Genomic DNA, 23,940 nt, shown 5'->3' with positions numbered 1-23,940 from the left:
CACCGACGGCACCCCAATCAGGCTAGGACTGAGCCAACTAGGTACTCCTGTTAGATCTGCACCCCCACTATCCAGTGATGAGGATGACTCAAGCCTTTACACCCTTCATCATTCCTCCCCAAAACTGGGACCCTCTCACAAACAACTGCCTTTGCAAGAGCAAAGCTGGCAGGCACAACCGTAGATGTCACCACCCATTGTCATGCCACCCAATTTACCATACTGGGACCCATGGGCAATCTACAGAGCCCAGAACCTTAAAAGCCCACAACCCAAGGGCCACCCAGTCCCATTCACCCTCTAACCCATCGCTATCAGAGTCCCAGAAGGAGTAGGAGGGGGAGCCAGAAGAGGCTCCTGAAGGCGATACACTGCCACTCACCCATATTTCATTCTCATCCCCGGACAAAACAATTATACCATCACCTCCCACCACAGGAGATGACTTCAAGTCCTTCCAGGACTTATTCAAAAGAGTTGCAGAATCCCTGGACATCTCTTTAGCAGAGCTGCCAGAGACCCAGCACAAACTTACTGACATTTTGCAGGCATCCCCATCAGCAAAGATAGCTCTGCCCATTAACTCAGCCATAATGGACTCTGCAAAGACAATATGGCCGACACCTGCCGCTGTCCCACGATCCTGTAAATGCTCAGACAGAAAATACTATATACCAGTGAAAGGAGCTGAGTTCTTATCCACTCATCCGGCTCCTAATTCACTGGTTGTAGAGGCAGTGCACCAAAGAGGAAAACAACCCCAGTCAAAAACTACACCTTATAACAAGCCTTATGAAAAGGCTTGACCTTTTTGGACGCAAATCTCACTCCTCTGCCTCATCTGCAATTTTGTATAGCAAATTATTCAGCTCTTATAGCAAAGTACACCTACAACTTGTTCAACAAATTGAAATCCTTTATTGATCAACTGCCAGAGGAAGCAAAGGAACGATACAAAACCAATTTTGCAGAGGACTCCTTAATCCTCAGAAACGCCCTGCAGGCCTCCCTTGACTCTGACAACATGGCAGCGTGATCCATAGCCATGTCAGTTGTCATGTGTTGAGCATCATGTCTCCACCTCTCTGGATTCCTAGCGTAGTACAAGCCACAGTTGAGGACCTGCCCTTAAAGGATTCGCGAACAACCTTGAAGACCTTAGGCATTTACATTCCCCTGAACAAGAAGAAACAGGGCCGATTCTATACCCAAAGAGTCCGTCCCACTCCGTACTCGCAACCCTGGAGACAATATGATCAACGTCACAATCAAAACCAAGTGAGGCACAAGCAGAACCAGGTTCAACATCTCAATCTTCAACATCCCATTAATCTTTTTGAAGTATTGCTTGAGGGCTCAAAACCTTTCTCCCATGCCTGATTATCAGATGACCTCCAGTGTCTTTGAAGACCATCTGGTATCATGCTACCCAGTCTGGAACAACATCACTATGGATAAATGGGTGCTGAAAATCGGCCAGAAGGGTTACTCTATTCCATTTATTTCTACTCCCCCCACCTTCCCCATCCTTCTTCAGGGACCCCTCTCACAAGCAGTCTAGAAAGCATGCAAACATTTCCTTCCACTCATCCACAACAATATCATCAAAGTCCTCGTGGACAACACAGCCTGCATGTTTTATATAAATTGACAGGGGGGCGCTCCGGTCATACGCTCTCTGTATTGAGGCACTACACCTATGGCAATGATGCATATCCAAAAAGATAGACATTTCTGCTGCTTACCTTCCAGGACTTCAGAATATCACAGCAGACCAAATAAGCAGACACTTCTTACAAACCCATGGGTGGGAGATGCACTATCCAACCCTCATGACCATATTCAACCGGTAGGGGTTCCCAACTATAGACTTATTCACAACAGCTCACAATTCGAAATGCCTTCAATATTGCTCCTGAGCGGGCTTGGGCACCTCTCATTGGGTGAAGCTCTTTTCATAAAATGGGATGCACCGCTAATGTACGTGTTCCCCCGATTCCTCTACTGAGCCAGACAGAAGTCGTTCCTATACCTATGACAGATGGCAGTGAACCACCTCTAACTTTTCCACTACTTCCTCACCTCCTGACAGGACGATGGCCAAGTCAATCAGCCCAACCTATCGGTTCTCCACCTCAAGGCCGGTTACTCCATGGCTAAAGAGGCTGGATAATGACTACTCCAAGGAAGTTAAAGACATTCTCATAAATAGCCACAGGCCGACCACATGGAAAACATACACTCAAAAGTGGGTACAATTCTACACCTGGTGTGAGGCTAACCACATGTCTCCTCATTCTGTTCCTCAACTTAGGGTCCAGGACTATATACTAGGCCTTAAAAAATTGGGCCTCTCCAACAGTTCCATAAAGGTGCACTTAGCCGCTATCACGTCACTACATAAGGTAGATGGAACCACAATCTTTGGTCATCCAACAACTAAACGATTCTTAAAGGGCATGACCACATCTACCCTCCCCTAAAACACCCTACTTTTATATGGGACCTCAACCTTGGGCTATGCACCCTCATGGGGAAACCATTCAAACCTGTTGAGACTTGCTCTTTGCTACATCTATCGATGAAGGTTTCCTTCATTGTAGTGATCACTTCAGCAAGAAGAGGAGGGGAGCTAGGAGCACTAATGGCACACCCGTTTTATACCACATTCCATAAAGACAAAGTGATGCTAAGAGCCCACCCTAAATTTATACCTAAAGTAGCCTCCTCATTTCATTTAAACCAACCTATTTACTTATGTGTGTTTTTTTTTTTCCAAAACCCCACGCCAATGCTAGGGAGGCATCCCTTCACGCTCTCGACGTCCGTAGAGCTCTGGCCTTCTACCTAGAAAGAACAAAGACATTTAGAAAATCGTCATGTCTCTTTTTTCTATCAGTCACTGAGCAATCGAAGGGTGAGGCCATCGCTAAACAAAGACTCTTTAAGTGGCTTTCTGGCTATATCCACCTGTGCTATCATCAGAGAAACATCCCAGCTCCAGCTGGGGTTCATACACACTCTACCAGAGCGCTATCCTCCTCAGTGGCATTTCTCAATAACATACCTATCGTAGACATTTTCAGGACAGATACCTTGGCCTCGGCCCACATGTTTATCAGACACTATGCCCTGGAACAACATTCCTCTGCTGACACTCAGTTCGGACACTCTGTGCTATCCACTGTCAACAAAGATACTTCAAAGCCTCTCCTTCCAGCAAGCGGTACTGCTCCATAGTCACTTGAAGTGGAGCACCCACAGGGACACTCCTCGAAGAAGAAGAAAAGGTTACTCACCTTGTGCAGTAACTGAGGTTCTTCAAGATGGTTGTCGCTGTGTCACTACCCTCCCTCCGCTCCTCTACTTCAGAGAAACATGCTGACTCTCTGGGATAGAGAAGAAACTGAGGGATAGTTGGCTGCGCACGCTATGTAGCCACTCGGAGCAGCTCAGCCAATCGGGACACTACTACTACAAATTTCTGATTACAAGCGCAGGGTGCCAAGACACCTAAAGTGGAGCACCCAAAGGGACAACCATCTCGAAGAACCTCAGTTACTGCACAAAGTGAGTAACCTTCTCTTATAAAAGACTTTAATGGACAAAGGCAAGTAGCTTCCCTTGCACACACTTTCCCATAACCTCCAGATGTCATAACCTCTTGATTCACAGGAGAATAGATTATAACTCATAGAGAATGAGCTCTAAGCTTTAATAAGTATGATTTTTACTTGTTGTCTTTACTGAAATGTTCTCATGCATGGATGGTTTTTAGTAAAGTGTTTACTGAATACATTATTTTTCGTGTTCTAATCCTGCATTGTCTTTGTGTAAATACTTGTGTATCTAACGATGGGATTTATGAATCAAGTATTATATCACACCCACACACTGTAGTTTTATTAGACTGTAGCACAGAGGTATTCTTTTAAAGGCAACCAAACGTAATGAGAATCTGTGTGTAGAAAATAATAGTGCTACCTACTGGTGAAATTGTAACTTCCCATTTAAACAATATCAAAGGAGACCAAGTGGGTATATACAGTAAAGATTGTGGTGTCAGATGAACAAAGGAGCCACTCGGTCTAGGTAGGGAAATCAGTGAGAGAGTGCTGGCAAAATCAGTCTGTAGCATTCAATGGTTCATGTTAAACAAGTCAGGAATAGTTTATCTTTTTCCATGTGTTATTTCTTTCTATTTCTAAAGTGGATGAAATGAGCTCCCAGTGTTTACTGTTCTAAAAGCATTCAATTCTAAATGTCCTGAGAATGTCAGGAAAAAATTGTTTATGAACATATTTTAATACTTTTGCTGAACTTCACAATCCATGATAGGCTGCTGTAAAAGGGAGCATTCCAATTTTCCATATGTTCATATCTGGTATGTGGGTTTGTTTAACAGGAAGTGGAGCTTGAAGAGCAGAATAAAAAGAACTGTAACTTTGGATGAGGTTTTGTTTAGCCAAAGCTCAAAATAAAGCCCGAAAGGCTTTCTCCTGCTCACAGCTTCTTGCTGCATTATGATCATTTACAGATGGCTCACAAGGGACTGTTATGAGATTCAAGTATTAACCTCACTGGAACTTCCAAGCCACTTCATGCTAAGGCCTTACCACAGCCCAGTTAATCCAAACATTGAGAAGCAAGTCAGCCATTTCATGTCATTCTGTTAACACTCTACAGAAAGTAACTCCACCCTCTAAGGCCAATCTTGAAAAGCGAGGTTTTGCAGAGAACACACAAAGCTCAAGCACTGTGGGTGCAGAAGATCATTGCTCTGAATATTAATAGTTAAAAGTTTAAGGTTGCTTGGTTCTTTGACCTTATTTTAAACCACATAGCTGCTGTGCTTTAGATGCCTGCATCTTGCCTGAAGTGCAAATCTCTACACTTTTCAAATCTGGGAGACTGCTAGTGAAGTCAGGGAAGTACAGTGTCCTTTTTAAAAAAAAAAAAAGTTAAGGGTTTTTTCTTGACAAAAAGGAACATAGAAGAAAAAAGTTCATTTAAAACTGATGTATGTATATTAAAGGCTGCTGTACTGAGTATCCTTCAATCATGGAATGCTATATGTATACCTTTCAGGCACATATATACAGTTAGAAGCGATCTTCGAGATATTCTAGTCCATTATCCAGAGCTGAAATGGTCATTGTCTTACAAATTGAAACTGCTTTACATTGTATATGGTTATGGTAGTTTCTGGCCTCTTGCTTTTAAAGGAAATGAAGGTCTTATTTCCTTTCATCTGAAAGTTGCAAAGGTTTGTTTTCTCTCTCTCTCTCTCTCTCTCTCTCTCTCTCTCTCTCTCTCTCTTTTTAAATATACTTTTAAAGGATATTTATAAATTATTTTCAGTAAATATTTTAAACTACAGAAACGGAGTTAACCCAATGGGTTTTTTAATACATAATGAACTACAAAAAGAACGTAGTTGTAGTTGCAGGAACACTGGCGCTAGACTTTACAGTTTTTGTATTTAAATTAAAGGCATGATTCTGCAATCGGGTGGCCAATTTTGGTTGGACCTATTCCTGGAGGTTTCAGCACATGATATAATCTTAATTAAAGATTAATTTTTAATTCCTGGAGACTCCAGGACAATCCTGGAGGATTGGCAACCCGCTGCAACCTTTATTCATACAGTCCAGAAGGCTCATACCCAGGTAAGAATGGTCAATGGAATCAGTGGGAATACTCATGTGAGTAAGGATTATTCATCTGAGTAAGGATTGAAGTAGTAGGCCAATAGTTGCAAGTTTGTTATGTTAAAATACATGCCAACATATTTTACCCCAGCTTTGCAATACAATGTGTTGTATTTCAGTGGTGGTTTCCTAAGACTCTTTCCCCCTGCCTTTATACATTAAATGGTTTAGTTGCTTTTCATTATCCATATAATTTATTAAACTGCATAGTTGTTTTTTTTTTTATTTAGAATTAGCTGAAATTTCACAAGCCATGAATTCCCCTCCACCTTTATGTGGCTGTCCCTAGCAGACAATTGTTATCAAGATTTCCAATGGGAGTTTTCATCTATTATGGCAAAAACACTGCAGAATATCAAAGGGATGTTAACATTTCAGTTTGCCAAGAGTGGCAGATCCAAATCAAAGCTGGCCCAGACGACTACACATAATGGCCTGTTAAAGTAAGGTGACAGATTATTTTATGTCCTGTTTCATGTGCAGCCTAAAAGCATACTGAGAGACTTGACTAAAGCCATAAGAGGAAAGTGCATCTTATGGCAATCTAACTAACAGAGAGAGGTACAAACCTCAGTTCATTCTGTCAGTCATACTTCATTAACAGAGCTGGGAAAATTAGTGAATTTGACCTCTTTCTGCTCACAATCACATCCCAGTGTTGTTGAATTTGTTCATAATTCAAAATTACTGCCTGAATATTTTGTCCTTTGCAGCTTTTTTGAGTATCTGACATTCAAGCTTGGCTTGGACACAAGTCACGGATATGGTTTCTAGTCCTTAACTGGATGACTGTAGCTCTTAGTATGTTTTGTGATGCAAATACTCATGCTTATGAATTTAATATTGCCTTTCTGTGAATAGTCTGCAGTATTTGCTATTACATTCATATTCTAGAACAACTGTTAAAAATCAAACACAAAACTGCCAAAGTTGTTCCAAAAGCTGAATGAATGTTCATGCAAAATTGTTTAGTCTTTCCTTCACTTCAGTACACAATAAATAAATATTTGTTTGCAGTGATATTGTGTATGGAGTTACTTCAGCTTTACACCAGTTCAACTGAACAGAATTTGGCCCCTTACCTAAAATCAATTGAATGTAGAATTAATTTTTTTAACCATATTTGTTTGTTTTACAAGCATAGACACAAAAGAAAGCACACACTATCAACACCAGGCCCTTGGTAACTATTATCGGATCTTTATAAAAGCAGTTGTGTAAAGAAAAATGTAAAACATAGATATTACCTCCTCAAAAATATATATATACACACACACACACACACACACCCCATGAGATCCCTATTTAGATTAAACTAACCATGATGGTACCTACTCATCCTAGAAGGCAGTGCGTTGGGCTAACATATGGTCCAACCTGTTTAAGGAAAAGACTTTTCCAGTTTCCATCGCCAAAGAATTCTTAGTGGAGCTGCTGTAGGAAGGGAACTCATGTGACGTATGCTATTTCTTATTGGATGCATTCCCTTCTGCATCCCTGCCAGGGCTGAGCAGCAAACCTGTTGTGTGGTGATAAACTCTTTTAGGGAAGGAAGAGAGTAGTATTTGGGTAAATTTTTAAAAACAAAGATTTTGTTTGGTGGTGGGAAACTGGTCACATGCTGCTGCAGGCCCTCATTAGCGATGAGTCTTCCTGTGATTGAAGGGCCTCCTCCTTCCTCGTCATGTGGCCTATCTATTTTAGGTATCTTGGGTATTTATACAGCACGCATTGCCATAATATCTGAGTGCCTTACAATCTTGAATATATTTATGTACACTGCCTCTCTGGGTGGAAGAATTATTATCCCAACAGGAAATATTTGGCAGAACAGGAATTTGAACCCAGCTCTCAAGTCCTAGCCTAGCACCCTGACCACTAGAGCATCTTTCTCCAGATGTTTGCTGCTTTGCTGACAGCTCCAGTTGTAGTTCTGTAAGGGAGTAGACTGCTAAACATCTCTTCACAATTGGAGGATTCAGAGAGTCATTGGTCATGTTTTGTGCTGTTCCAAATATGACATTTAACGCAAAATAATGAGTGAATTTGCGTATTTACAAATGATTTGCACATGACTACAAACACCTTAGCATACCCTGGCCCAAGGAGCGCTGTGCTAACTCAGTGGCCTGCACTGACCCTGGGAGCTGTAGGTGGGATACGTAGGAGAGTGATACATGGTGTCTAGGGTGCTGTTGGGTGGTGCTGGCTGGGTCTGGATAATAGGGAAGTTGGGATCGGGGGGCAAAACTGGGAGAGATTGGGGCCAGTGCCTTCATCTTCTGTCTCTGTTACTTCCTAGCCTAGATCCAGTTGGGGACTCAGCCAGAGAAAGGCAGAGCAGACCCAGAAGCTGACTGGGTCAGTTGCAAGCCCATCTCTGCAGTCCAGTTGAATGTGTGACATCTCAGCTTGGTTGCAGAAATGCGTGATAATGCTGCCACACGTACAAGGGTCTTACATGACTGCCAGCTGTCAGGTATCCAAGCAATATCCACTGATCTAGGCCTAGAGAGAACAATGAGGCTGGCAGAGAGCCAAGCAGAACCTGAGTGAAGGCAGCTGACAACAATGAGTTGCTGTGCTGAGCTATGGTGAAGTACTGCTGGATAATTTTTTTAAACATGAAAAAAAAAAATCAAATTTTGATGTTTGTTTGTATTCACCAGGCTCAAAAATGGACTTTCATTTATATTGTATGACTTTTTTTGTTTTTACTGAAATGGTTATGGAAAAGTCACTAACAGTTTTGATGTTTTTGATAACACTTTGATTTATAAATATCACAATGTTATGGAAATGAGATTTCTGAGAAAGTGAAGGAGTTTTTCATTTGAAAACTGTCCATTCAAGTGTCAGAGTCCTTCCAGGTGACAGAACTTGTCCTGGTGGGTTGCAAAGTCTGGTCTGGGAAGTATACTTTATACAGGAGAAGGTGGAAAGTTTGAGACCAATCTTTGGTAAATCCAGACTCCATTTTATCCTTGTCTATTCCTGCAAAATATTTGGATAATATCTTTTTAAAAACAATTGTCTTACTTTTTAAAAATTAAATTGAATATCTGCTATTACCTCAAATATATCAGTGAATTGAAACTGACAACACTTTGTGACAAATACAGCTTCAATGACTGCCTGTGCATGTTGGTGGACTCTTCCCACTCCCACAGGACAGTAGAACTCTTTGAAGTGCCCACCTTTTGCCTGGTATTTTACTTTAGTGATTTAACAGCCATCTGCTTAGCTTCTACTCCGCTTTCTTTCACTTACTCAAGTTCAAATAGCTACAGAAACAACTTGCACAGGGAAGGAGGAAGTCATGAGTTGAATATCTCACTAGGTCACAGGAATATCCTGTGGTATTTGTTTTGAGCAATGTTTGGGGAAAGAAGGTTATCGAGGAAGCTTATTTTGTGGGCAGAAAATTCAGACAGCAAACTCAGAAGGACTGATTGTGCTAATTTGTTACATATTAGGGTCACTGGCAAAGTTGCTGCTATAAGTGGAGATGGTTGGGGAACTCCTCCCTTCCTACATGTCAGGTGCCAGTAAGAATCCCTAATTTATAAGCATCCTCATATTCCACCTGGCAGCATGAGAGTTTGTTCATGGTAGGGAAGATTCTCCTGGCTCCAGATAAATCTTTCATTACCTTTCTAGGGGCTGGCAACCCATTGTTTCACTTTCCTCCTCTCTGCTGGAAAAGGTTCTACTCTTACTTGATCAGATTTTTGCCTATAAACATTTGATTGGTTAGGGCATAAATTCACAAACTCTGATTTTACATGGATCTGAAACAAGCAGGATGTTGCTTTTGAAGAATATACATTCTTAAACATGTATAGGATTTTTTGGAGGTCGGATTTTTAAGAACTAGAAAGCCATACAATGTGGTAGCACAGTGTAACTAAAGGCAGAATTGGTCTGCAGAATCTTTATTACTGAGGATGAAGCACAAACCAGAAACAACTCATCTAACGTTCACATGCCAGGCTGAGTTTACAGGGCTGTCAGATAGGAAAACCATCTGCTTATTTCCAGAGGGCCAGCTTGTGATATTAGCCATTGGCCCATCTGGGAGCAGTGAGGTACCTCACTTCACTAGAGGGACTACCACCTATAAATAAACCTTTTCAAGGGTGCAGAATACTGCCGGTACATAAGAGAGACAGAGCCATGGCTCTGCATCCTACCCATTCCCTTTAGAATCTCCTGTATCTCATGTGATGCATGAAGCAGCTCAGGACTGCCATTTTTATAGCATCATTTCTCAGACTGTAACTACAGTATCCTAAATGGCATGTGTGGCTGCATGCACATGCACTGGGAATATACTGTAAGGTCACATAGCAAGCTAATAGAAACATTTTACAGAATAACTTGGTATGCAGTCATGAGGCAAATTAACATTAATGGGAGTTATGTGTGCATATCAATAGGGGAACAGAGCCCTAATTCTCAAATGTGGTATGCAGCTTGCCTGGGATGTGAATGCATTTCTGTGTACTGTTCTAAGAGGTTAGTAGAGAAAGGAGGTTGCCATAGCAATAATGAGAAATCTTAAACAGCTAATACTTCCTACACAGCTGAATAGTGTGCTAAAATAATGAACCCACATTCATCATCTTAGGCATCATAAAGTCCCTTTCAAAGTATCTATTAAGAAATATTTTACATAGCACCTTTCCTTGTTCAGGATCTCAAATCACTGTGCAATTGTAATGTATACTGTAATACTGTATACTGCACCATTCAAATGCAGACACATCAGAGCACAGTGATGGCAACCAGACACCATATGATGGTGGGCTGGAAACTTTGGCCAAGACCCAGCACAAACCATTATAAAAACTGCCAGGGGGATTTTAGTGTCCAGACAGAGCAGATAGAAACATGGGTTTTGAGGTCTTCACAGTAAGAAGCATGTTATTGAATCTTTAAAAGGATGAAGCAACTTTTTAAGGCTATGAATTTGTGGTTCTAATAAGCCTTTTCACTTCCAACATAAAACTTAGGCTACAAAGCAACACTCTGACACCTATTTAAGGACTATTTTTATTCTTTAGATTTTTACATTTAATCTCTTACCTGGACCAAGTCCCCGAAAGATTCATTCAGTGGGAGAGAGAGTGCTAAAACACATCCCCACACTTCAGTTCTACACAGCACTAGTCTTTGGGGATTTGTCTGACCCAGCAGGTCCATTGTTTTGGGAATAAAGTTGATTTTTTTCCCTATGTGATTAGTAGTTTTCTCCTATGATTAGAGATGGACCCAAATAATCTGGATCCAAAGTTCCTCAACATTTTGGGTGTTACTAGTTTGGAAATCCAGTTCTTGCTTTTCTCTACCCTTGATCACAGTCTCTGAGAGTATTCATCTGGGGAGAATGTCAAAGATATAGTTCCTAGGACAACAGAATTAGCAGGCTCAAGAGTCTCCCAATAAACACGTTGTTTTTCAAGTAACTAGTTACCCAATTCTCTTAAATAACAAACAAACAAACAAACAAAAACCATCTTGTCTTCAGCACTGACAGAGGTTATTTCAGTATTGCTGTATATGGTGTAAAGCAATGAATCCATCTATGGACTTGCAAAGTTACTTTATACAGTCACCCAAAGGGTTTCTCCTTGTCCTTGCTGTACATGCTGAAACGTGCAGTCAGCCAAATCCTGCCAAGCAACTTGTATGTAGCAGCATATTTTCTTTTTCTCTGAGTATTTTGACAGCACAGTGTAGCTGTTTGTGTCGTATGGAGAATTTGTATATATGTACTGCTAAATTCTTCAGAAAGAGATTTGTCTTAGATGCACTCATTTTTCAGATTTTCTTTTGCCAACTTTTTTGTTACTTTTGCTAAGCCTGTGTCCCATGTACTGAAATAAAATCACTTCCCACAAACTTAAGCTACAGTTAGGCTATATCTACCCTAAAGCTTATGTCAACATAACTTAGGTCACTTAGGAGGGTAAATAATCCACTCCCCTTAGCGACATAAATTACACCAACATAAATGCTGGTGTGGACAGTGCTATGTCATCCAGAGAGCTTCTCCTGCCAGCATAGCTTCTGCCTCTCATGGAGATGGTTTTATTTTGCAGACGGGAGAGTTCTCTCCCACCAGCATAGAGCATCTTCACCAGATGTGCTGCAGTGGTGCAGCTGCAGTGTTGTACGTATAGATGTGCCCTTAGACTCATGTCTGGTTGGGCATTCTCTCATTCAGTGGCAACTGTCACAATCCAGCATACACACATAGTTGTGCTTAAAGACTGGTAACTGAGTCCTTCTTGAAAGCTGTCCTATAACTAAGTTCTTCAATACTGATCATAAACTGATGCTCTCGTCTGCTGGTGCTTAGAATACTTTTATACCTCCCTCTCCTTGTCTATTGTCTGCCCTTAACTTCGTACGGTATAGCATTTTCAGTGTTATAAGTCTAGTTCCTTGTGAGATAGTTGTATGAGTGACACATTGCATTATATAAAGCATTGTTGTCTTATAAGTTACTTACCTCCTAGTATTTGGGAGTGGGACTCTTGCAATATTGGTAGCTTCAGCTCTCAATTCTTGCTATATTTCTGAAATGGTCCATAGTTTAGATTTCCTCAGAATAGTACAACCTAGACATATTTACAACAATGTGAGGGGTAGTGATGAGATGATGCAGCTGAACACTCCTTAAGTTTCAGAGACTGAACTTTGTAGCTGTACCCTATCATTGTTTTGAGCTGAACCAAAAAAATCAAGACCAAACAACTCTAAAGTTTGCATATGGTTATTTGGTAAAATTTTCAAAAGCATCTAACTAACCAAAGTCTTATTATCTTCAGTAAGATTTAAATTTTTAAGTAGGGATGCCAACCCTGCAGAACTGTCCTGAAGTCTCCAAGAATTAAAGATTAATTTTTAATTAAAGATTGGCATATGATGAAACCTCCAGGAATAGGTCCAACCAAAATTGTCACCCTACTTCTAAGGGTATGTCTTAACTGCACAGTTAGCCTGAGCTCTATACCTGGGTTTTGCTCATAACCCCCCTCCCATTCACACACCCAACCCTCTCACCCAAATTCAGTGGTGCTTTCCACCCAGGCTAGCTAGCAGAGCTGGGAGTATGGATTACATTAGGGTTGTAAACTTTATATTTTCAGAAAACCAAACATGCTTGCCTGCCCCATCCCTTCTCCAAGGCCCTGCCCCCCACTCACTCCATCCCCCCTCTTGCCGTTGCTCACTTTCTCCCAGCTTTGCTCACTTGTGCATTTTCACCAGGCTGGGGCAGAGGGTTTTTGGTGCGGAGGGTTTGGGGTGTGGGCTCTGGGTGGCTGAGCTGGTGCTGGGGGTTTGGTGTGGGAGGAGGTATGGGCTCTGGGCTGGCGGTGTGGGCTCCGTAGTGAGGCCACATATGAGGGGTCCAGGGTGCGGGAGGGGGTTCTGGGCTGGGGTAGGAAGTTGGGGGGTGTGGGAGGGAGTGAGGGCTCTGGCTGGGGTTGTGGGCTCTGAGATGGGACCAGAATGAGGGGTTTGGGGTGCATAAGGGGGCTCAGGGCAGGGGCAAGGGGTTAGAATGCAGTCTCCAGGAGGGAGTTTGGGTGCAGGAGGGGGCTCAGGGCTGGGGCAGGGGATTGGGGTGCTGGAGGGGCTCTGGGCAGCCCTTACCTCAGGTGCGTCCTGGGAAGTGATGACATGTCCCTGTGGCTCCTAGGCGCAGTGGCATCCAGGGAGGGTGCTGGCTCTGCAGCTCCCATTGGCCGGGAATTGTGGTAATGTGTAATGGGAGCTGTGGGGACTGAGCCAGGGGGAGTGCGCAGAACCCTGAGTGTTAGTTCCACAGCTCCGATTGGCTCAGAACTGTGGCCAATGGGAGCTGTGGGGGCAGAGCCAGCACTCGGGGGCAGTGTGTAGAGCCTCCCTGGCCACCCATGCACCTAGAAGCCACAGGGACATGTCTCCACTCCCCGGGAGGTGCCTGAGGTGAGTGACGCCTGGAGCCCACACCCTGAACTCCCTCCTGGGCCCCAGCCTGCCTGGGGCCAACCGGACTTTTAACGGCCCAATCAGCAGTACTGACTGGAGCCACTAGGGTCCCTTTTCAACTGGGAGTTCAGGTCAAAAACTGGAAAACCCTAGATTAGATTCTCCATTCCATTTTCACTTGGGCTGGTAACCCACTTTGCACTGAGGATGCAGGCTAAATCATTTGAGTGCTTAAAGTCCTCCAATGCCTCCCCCCAGTTCTCCCTGTGTGCCCAGAAAGACAGACAAGTTTTCCCACAATTCAGGGGGAAAGAATCATAGAGCAGCTCATTTTACTGTAGCACAAAGAACCATGGGCTATGTGTAACCCATGCCTATTGCATGTGGTGCTCTGTCCTCCTCTTGTGGCACCTAGACCACTTAGAGAGTGAGTATGCTATGGCTTGGCTAAGAGCGATATGGCTTTTAGCTCATTCAGTAGAGGCTCATACACTAAGCTTCAGAAGTCCCAGGTTTGATCCTAATGAGTGGGGTCTGTCAGTATTTCATATGCATCCAGAAGTCAAAGCAACACATGGGCAAGTACAACACCAGTGAGGATACAGTAATTCAGGTATGACTTTGCAGTGTGGCTGCTCACCTGAGCAACCTGGGTGCTGATTACCTGAGCAAACTCTGCAATGATGAGACCGACTTAATGTATACATCTATTTTGAAAATGGAACTTAGGCTCTTAAGTTATTTAAGTGCATTTGCAAACTGTACCCATTCTTGTAGACTTTTTGTAGATACATGAATCCCAAAATGTTTTGTTTTTCTATTTTGGGCAGAATGAAGCTAGAAACATCTGCTTCAGCATTCTGTTGCTTCAGTCTGATACGTTTTATTTCAGAATTGTGATCAGATACAGAATCTGAAAACCCTAGACTTCATTTCTTAGCAATCTACATCTTTGCAAATATCCTCAATATGGAACGAAATATAGAAACAAAGATACTTTTTTACAGTCTCTTAAAAATTCTAGTCATAATTATGAGTGTTCTAGATGTGTCCCAAAATTCTTCCTATTATAAGTGTTTATTTTTTTTATACATTTCAGGTACTTTAAATGTGAGTAGGTAGCAGAAAGGTACAAAAGAGGTTAAAGCGTCATAATGTTTCACACATACACAATCAATTATATTTTCTGGCATTTTTACAATCCTGAACTTTTGCTTTTTTGTCAAAATGCACTATTGCTATTTGAATATCAAAAACATGCAAAAATTATATTTTCATGTGTTCATTGCCATGTGTTCATTTGCTTGATTCCAGACCCTGTTGTTTTACATATATGCTTACAAAGCTGAACTATGTAGCCTTTGCTTCTAAGCATTTACTTACACATTGTGTATCTATATTTTTATATGAGAAAACCATTGCAATAAGCAAAAAGCAAATCAAAGTTTGCATTAAATATATTGTCAGTATTTGAATAGAGAGACTGTTATTAATGAATTATGGAACACTCAGTGGTGTGGATTTAAGGCCTTTCTTGGGGATTTGAGCTCTTTCACCAGGCTCATAGTATTATTTTTTTGGCTCTTTGAGGTGCTGACGTTACCTAAAACTCTAACATGTTGCAGATGGACCAAGACAGTAAAAGAAGGGCCTTGTTAAGCCATTATCCTGAAATATCACTTGCAGAAGTAGTCCATAAAACAGGATATCAGAAAATGACTATCCGTGTAATAAGCAGTGTGGGTGTTGTCCCCACGGAAGTAGTGCAGATAGTCAAATTCCAGCTTCTCACGCATGAGTCTTCCTGTGAGAACACATATACAAGAGATTCTTTCTAACAATATGCTTGGCACAGTTTCAGTGGAAATGAATGCAAAGAAAAAAAAATCTCATTTTGAAAATAAATAACTTCCCTGCGCCATCCACCCCCAGAAACAAAGAGAAAAGAGGACAAAAAGAAATCTATGTGAAATGTGAGGGTCGTTTTGAAAGCACTCTGAAGAAATAAAATAACACATTTATATTTTATAAGTGGTCCTCCTATCGTACGCCCCCCCCGCAAAAAAGCACGAAATTAAACAATTCCCTATAGACAGGCTCTTTGATAGCACTGCTTTAATAATTAAAACAAAATCTTTTTTAAAAGAACTTGATGTATGACTCTTTCATCCTTTCAGAAAAGGAGTACTTGTGGCACCTTAGAGACTAACAAATTTATTAGAGAATAAGCTTTCGTGAGCTACAGCTCACTTCATCGGATGCATTTGGTGGAAAAAACAGAGGGGAGATTGATATACACACACACAGAGAACATGAAACAATGGGTTTATCATACACACTGTAAGGAGAGTGATCACTTAAGATAAGCCATCACCAGCAGCAGGGGCGGGAAAGGAGGAAAACCTTTCATGGTGACAAGCAAGGTAGGCTATTTCCAGCAGTTAACAAGAATATCTGAGGAACAGTAGGGGGTGGGGTGGGGTGGGGGGGGGAGAAATAACATGGGAAATAGTTTTACTTTGTGTAATGACTCATCCATTCCCAGTCTCTATTCAAGCCTAAGTTAATTGTATCCAGTTTGCAAATTAATTCCAATTCAGCAGTCTCTCGTTGGAGTCTGTTTTTGAAGTTTTTTTGTTGAAGAATAGCCACTCTCAGGTCTGTAATTGAGTGAACAGAGAGATTGAAGTGTTCTCCAACTTGTTTTTGAATGTTATAATTCTTGACGTCTGATTTGTGTCCGTTTATTCTTTTACGTAGAGACTGTTCAGTCTGACCAATGTACATGGCAGAGGAGCATTGCTGGCACATGATGGCATATATCACATTGGTAGATGCGCAGGTGAATGAGCCTCTGATAGTGTGGCTGATGTGATTAGGCCCTATGATGGTGTCCCCTGAATAGATATGTGGACAGAGTTGGCAACGGGCTTTGTTGCAAGGATAGGTTCCTGGGTTGGTGGTTCTGTTGTGTGGTGTGTGGTTGCTGGTGAGTATTTGCTTCAGATTGGGGGACTGTCTGTAAGCAAGGACTGGCCTGTCTCCCAAGATCTGTGAGAGTGATGGGTCGTCCCTCAGGATACGTTGTAGATTCTTGATGATGCGTTGGAGAGGTTTTAGTTGGGGGCTGAAGGTGATGGCTAGTGGCGTTCTGTTATTTTCTCTGTTGGGCCTGTCCTGTAGTAGGTAACTCTGTCTGAGGGGTTGGAGCAAATGCGGTTATGTCGTAGAGCTTGGCTGTAGACAATGGATCGTGTGGTATGATCTGGATGAAAGCTAGAGGCATGTAGGTAGGAATAGTGGTCAGTAGGTTTCCGATATAGGGTGGTGTTTATGTGACCATCGCTTATTAGCACCGTAGTGTCCAGGAAGTGGATCTCTTGTGTGGACTGGTCCAGGCTGAGGTTGATGGTGGTATGGAAATTGTTGAAATCCTGGTGGAATTCCTCAAGGGCTTCTTTTCCATGGGTCCAGATGATGAAGATGTCATCAATGTAGTGCAAGTAGAGTAGGGGCATTAGGAGACAAGAGCTGAGGAAGCGTTGTTCTAAGTCAGCCATAAAAATGTTGGCATACTCTGGGGCCATGCGGGTACCCATCTTAGTGCCGCTGACTTGAAGGTATACATTGTTCCCAAATGTGAAATAATTATGGGTGAGGACAAAGTCACAAAGTTCAGCCACCAGGTTAGCCGTGACATTATTGGGGATACTGTTCCTGACGGCTTGTAGCCCATCTTTGTGTGGAATGTTGGTGTAGAGGGCTTCTACATCCATAGTGGCTAGGATGGTGTTTTTAGGAAGATCACCAATGGACTGTAGTTTCCTCAGGAAGTCAGTGGTGTCTCGAAGATAGCTGGGAGTGCTGGTAATGTAGGGCCTGAGGAGGGAATCTACATAGCCAGACAATCCTGCTGTCAGAGTGCCAATGCCTGAGATGATGGGGCGTCCAGGATTTCCAGGTGTATGGATCTTGGGTAGCAGATAGAATACCCCAGGTCGGGCTTCTAGGGGTGTGTCTGTGCAGATTTGTGAAGAAACAGATTGACAGAGCCAGAAGAGTACCCAGAAGTCACCTACTACAGGACAGGCCCAACAAAGAAAATAACAGAACACCACTAGCCATCACCTTCAGCCCCCAACTAAAACCTTTCCAACGCATCATCAAGGATCTACAACCTATCCTGAAGGACGACCCATCACTCTCACAGATCTTGGGAGACAGGCCAGTCCTTGCTTACAGACAGCCCCCCAATCTGAAGCAAATACTCACCAGCAACCACACACCACACAACAGAACCACCAACTCAGGAACCTATCCTTGCAACAAAGCCCGTTGCCAACTTTGTCCACATATCTATTCAGGGGACACCATCATAGGGCCTAATCACATCAGCCACACTATCAGAGGCTCGTTCACCTGTGCATCTACCAATGTGATATATGCCATCATGTGCCAGCAATGCCCTTCTGCCATGTACATTGGTCAGGCTCTACGTAAAAGGATGAATGGACACAAATCAGATGTCATGAATTATAACATTCAAAAACCAGTTGGAGAACACTTCAATCTCTTTGGTCACTCAGTTACAGACCTAAGAGTGGCTATCCTTCAACAAAAAAGCTTCAAAAACAGACTCCAACGAGAGACTGCTGAATTGGAATTAATTTGCAAACTGGATACAATTAACTTAGGCTTGAATAGAGACTGGGAATGGATGAGTCATTACACAAAGTAAAACTATTTCCCCATGTTATTTCTCCCCCCCCACCTCACCCCACCCCACCCCACCCCCCACTGTTCCTCAGATATTCTTGGTAACTGCTGGAAATAGCCTACCTTGCTTGTCACCATGAAAGGTTTTCCTCCTTTCCCCCCCTGCTGCTGGTGATGGCTTATCAAGTGATCACTCTCCTTACAGTGTGTATGATAAACCCATTGTTTCATGTTCTCTCTGTGTGTGTATATCAATCTCCCCTCTGTTTTTTCCACCAAATGCATCCGATGAAGTGAGCTGTAGCTCACGAAACCTTATGCTTTAATAAATTTGTTAGTCTCTAAGGTGCCACAAGTACTCCTTTTCTTTTTGTGAATACAGACTAACACGGCTGCTACTCTGAAACCTTTCATCCTTTCAGAATGAATTAGACTGACAGAGAATTCCATATAAAGCTGTTTGTTAAAACAATATCAGGTATATTTCTGATTGTAGGCTCACTCTCCCTCCCTCTGCTTCCTGCCCCATCACTCTGGACTTCACAAGATGGTCTGACCATGTCTGAAAGTCACACTCCAAATAATGTGGAAATGCACAGACAAGAGAAGGGGAAGCCAAGTGAGAGTTCCCAGGACTTTGCTGTGTTTTCTCATTAAAGATTTGTTGGGTCACATGGAAAACTGGGCTAAATGTCCATTTTCGGTGCACTACATTTTACATGCACAATCCAATCACCGAAGAATAGGATCTATGTGCATGACTCCATGCCCCATTTTTATAATGTACCCCCTACCAACTGAGCTACATTTCATCACGTGAACTGAAATTGAATGAATAGTGTTACTAATGTCTCTATTAATGAAAACAACCAGGTTGGCACCTTCTGAATTTTTGCAGAATTCTTTGCTATGTGAGAAGAACCTTTTGATCAATCTGAATGTTTGTTCCTAATCTGGTTATTTTTAGGCCCACAGCCTCAGAATCTGTATATAGCACAAGTAGTGGGTGATACACTGATACTCTGTGACGGGGCCTAGACTCCTTAGCTAGATCATGGAACAGCTGTGCAGCTGCTTTTGCAGCTGTTTGTGGTGCCCAAGTTCTCATTATGTGGGGGTAACAGACTGTGAACTCAGACAATGGCAAATAGACCCATTCTGGGGCATGCTGTCAGGCCCAGATCCACAAAGGTATTTAGGCTCCTAACTTTTATTGAAATCTGTGGGAACTAGAAGCTTATATACCTTTGTGGATCGGGGTCTTGGTGTTCAATTTATTGCCCTGCCTATCACTCCAAATCTAGCCCTCCCCGCGAAGTGGACCCACCCTGATTCCATGCTAACTAGAAGCCTATATACCTTTGTGGATCTGGGTCTTGGTGTTCAATTTATTGCCTGCCTATCACTCCAAATCTAGCCCTCCCCGCAAAGTGGACCCACCCTGATTCCATGCTAATGAAGCCCTCTCCACAATGTGCTAGCTCTTCAGAAATAATAGGAGGGAAAACATAACAGAAGATGATACAGCTCCTAGTGTCTACTAAATTTAAAGCCACCATCCAGAAAAGCATGCTGCGAGAAACATTACTAAAGTGAAAGGTTTCAGAGTAGCAGCCGTGTTAGTCTGTATCTGCAAAAAGAAAAGGAGGACTCGTGGCACCATAGAGACTAACAAATTTATTTGAGCATAAGCTTGCATGAGCTACAGCTCACTTCATCGGATGCATTCAGTGAAAAATACAGTGGGGAGATTTATATACATAGAGAACATGAAACAATGGGTGTTACCATACACACTGTAACGAGAGTGATCAGGTAAAGTGAGCTGTTACCAGCAGAAGAACGGGGTGGGGGGGAACCTTTTGTAGTGATCATCAAGGTGAGCCATTTCCAGCAGTTAACAAGAATGTCTGAGGAACAGCGGGGGTGGGGGGGTGGAATAAACGTGGAGAAATAGTTTTACTTTGTGTAATGACCCATCCACTCCCAGTCTCTATTCAAGCCTAAGTTAATTGTATCCAGTTTGCAAATTAATTCCAATTCAGCAGTCTCTCCTTAGAGTCTGTTTTTTAAGTTTTTTTGTTGAAGAATTGCCACTTTTAGGTGTGTGATCGAGTGACCAAAGAGACAGAAGTGTTCTCTGACTGGTTTTTGAATGTTATAATTCATGACGTCTGATTTGTGTCCGTTTATTTTTTTACGTAGAGACTGTCCAGTTTGGTCAATGTACATGGCAGAGGGGCATTGCTGGCACATGATGGCATAGATCACATTGGTAGATATGCAGGTGAATGAGCCTCTCATATTGTGGCTGATGTGATTAGGCCCTATGATGGTGTCCCTTGAATACATATGTGGGCACAGTTGGCAACGGGCTTTGTTGCAAGGATAGGTTCCTGGGTTAGTGGTTCTGTTGTGTGGTGTGTGGTTGCTGTGAGTATTTGCTTCAGGTTGGGGGGCTGTCTGTAAGCAAGGACTGGCCTGTCTCCCAAGATCTGTGAGAGTGATGGGTCGTCCTTCAGGATAGGTTGTAGATCCTTGATGATGTGTTGGAGAGTTTTTTAGTTGGGGGCTGAAGGTAATGGCTAGTGGCATTCTGTTATTTTCTTTGTTGGGCCTGTCCAGTAGTAGGTAACTTCTGGGTACCTTACCTGATCATTCTCGTTACAGTCTGTATGGTAACACCCATTGTTTCATGTTCTCTGTGTATATAAATCTCCCCACTGTATTTTCCACTGAATGCATCCGGTGAAGTGAGCTGTAGCTCACGAAAGCTTATGCTCAAATAAATTTGTTAGTCTCACAAATCGTCCTTTTCTTATTACTAAAGTGAGCAACCTTGCATAGGAGGAGGATTGGTAGGAATGAAGCAGATCCCAAGAAATGGCATTTTTTGAATTAAGTGAGCAATTACAGTTAAATCAGATAGTGAATATATGTAGTGACTTTACTTTGTAAACTGTACTCCTTCGAATAAGTCTTGTTTTTTCTTGCTTCCCCCACAAACAGCTGAAGAACTGAACGTAGTTAAGGTTCCATAAACCAAAGGAGGGAGGAGGGAATTCATAATGAATATTAATAAACAATATTATTCTGTTGTCCCAAAAGACTTAGTTTATAGCTGTAGAAGAGAAATATAGTTATGAAATGTTGCAATATTCTATGAGATTGAAATTCCCAAAAACAAAATTAAAACTTGCTATATTATACTGTAAATTCATGATAGCTCTGTACAGGCTGCTGTAGAATAGGTAAAGAATCAGTAACTCTGGGGCATATGCATATGCTCCTCTCTGCTATTAGGTATCAAGGGGAGAACAATGGGCCTGACTCCTCCTATCCCGCTCCCAAATCCGTGGAAAGGAGAGGATCAACTCCATAGCATGTTTTCCTTCAGTGCACTCCAATGAAAAGTCTCCTTGTGAGATCCATAGGACTGGCTTTTCCCCAGGCACTGAAGAAGCATTTCAAGGGTGAAGTTCCTAGGCGCAGCCAGTGAACTTGGAAACCAGAAATCTATGCTGGAGTTACTGCTAGGGGAACCAACAGTAACAGCCCTCTTTATTTACCACCCCACTCAGGACTGGCTCTAGGCTCCAGCAAAGCAAGCATGTGCTTGGGGCGGCACAATTCCAGGGGCAGCATTCTGGCCATCCTTTTTTTTTTCTTCTTTTTTTTTTCCCTTGGGCAGTTGCGCTCTCAGAGTTTGGGACTGCAAAAAACCTAGAGTGAGCCTGACCGCACTCCAGAGGTGACAGGATGCAGGAGCCTGGGTCGTTGGTCGAATGATTCTCAATGTAGTTGTGCTGCTAGGTTGTGTCTCAGACCCATACGGAGGAGACGGCTTTTGGCAAGGATAGGTGGCAGTCCAAACAGCTCTGAACAAACTTTCCTATTTACCGAATCAGGTGGCTTTAATGGCCACCTCCCTCTCCTCCTTTTTGTTGGTCCAAACTCATTCTCCCAGAGGGGATGACATGATAGTAGCTCTGTGAGTTCTATTTCATGGAGTGTGCAGTGCATGTCTACCTGAACACACATCTGCTGGAAGACAGCATATAAACTATTCTAAAACCACAGCTGTCTGGATCTATTTTTTATAGTATTTTATCTGTTTATGGGTTTTCTCACTCCTCGCAGCAAGGCTGGTATTGTACCACTTGTGCACACAACCTTGAGCCAACTAATTGTCTGGGTTTGGCAGAAGAAATCAGTAGCAGCTTTTATAAAGGGTTCTTCTTGCTGCATGACCCTTTTTTTTAACTTGGTCTCTAGCTCCTTCATCCCTTCAGAAAGTGCCACAAGATTCAGAGAGAGAGAATTCAACATCAAGTAGTTTGATACTACTACCATATAGTATGTCAGCTATTTTTAACTATTATTCCATATTTCTTTGACTACATCACTCGCATCTGTCTGCAAATGCACAAGCTTTCCTGAGCATACTTGAAAAATCACATTTTAGATGATGGGATCTATCTGGTAAATGAACAAACAAGGGAAGGGAAAGCCTTGTGAAAGTTCCCAGCAACTCCTCTTTGCTGTTTTCTACTTAGTGACTTGCTGGGTCACAGGGAAAACTAGGCACCTAAATTTAAATTTTCAGTACACGGGACTTTATGCACACAAATCCCATTATCAAGTAATGGGATTTGGGTGCATATCTCCAGTGCTCTGTTTTGAAATTTTACCCCCTGTGGGCTGAGCTGAATGTATCATGTGAACTAAAATATAATGAATAGTGCTACTCTTGGCTTCATCCCTGGTCCTGTCATGGGATCTCTCTATGATTTCAGAACAGTGCTGGCAAGCCTAACAGCTTGACTCCCATTGCCACCCTGTTAAAATTATGACTGACCAGTCCAAAATAGCTCCTTGTGCAAACGTTGTTGTTTTTTTAATTGGATCTTTCAAGAGGAAAAAAATTTTCAAAAGAGTTTAGTTTTTCACTGTTACTGTTTTAACCTGAGAGTTCCAGGGTAACTACTGTTAAATGTAGCAGCACTGCAGTGGGTGCGTAATACTCTGTGTTCCATACGTAGAGAGGGTGGTGACTTTTTGTTTCATTCTTCTTTTATTACTAGCTTTCATTATTTATTCTCCTTAGTGTTTTCCAAACACTGAAGAAGGATGGTCTCTGCTCTGAGCAGCTCACTATCTAAGTTATAAATTGCTGCAGTGACTACTTTTTTTTTTGCAGTCATAGCAGGCTCACAGTATTAGAAAAGAAAAACATCTGTTGGATAACAGAGTAGAATGTAGGCTCCTGATGAAGAATGTATTAAGGGGTAAGGAAAGAGTATCATTTTATAATAGTTATGCAAGTTTGATATATTGGTATTGATTTCATTGCACTACAGTACTCACAAGCCACAGTCATAAGAAAGGAAACATACATCGTGATCCAGAACACAGAGTAGAAAACCCGTGTTTAGTTTTTGCGTAAGCATCTTTGTACACAGATATTCTCTGGTGGTGTAAGAACCAGAGGTGAGCTTTAACAAAAAGTCTAGTTCTAAGCCCTCTCACA

The sequence above is a fragment of the Dermochelys coriacea genome, chromosome 4, assembly GCF_009764565.3.
Source record: "Dermochelys coriacea isolate rDerCor1 chromosome 4, rDerCor1.pri.v4, whole genome shotgun sequence".
NCBI classification, from domain to species: domain Eukaryota; kingdom Metazoa; phylum Chordata; order Testudines; family Dermochelyidae; genus Dermochelys; species Dermochelys coriacea.
The sequence above is the reverse complement of the archived record's forward strand: the minus strand, read 5'-3'. Positions refer to the sequence as shown.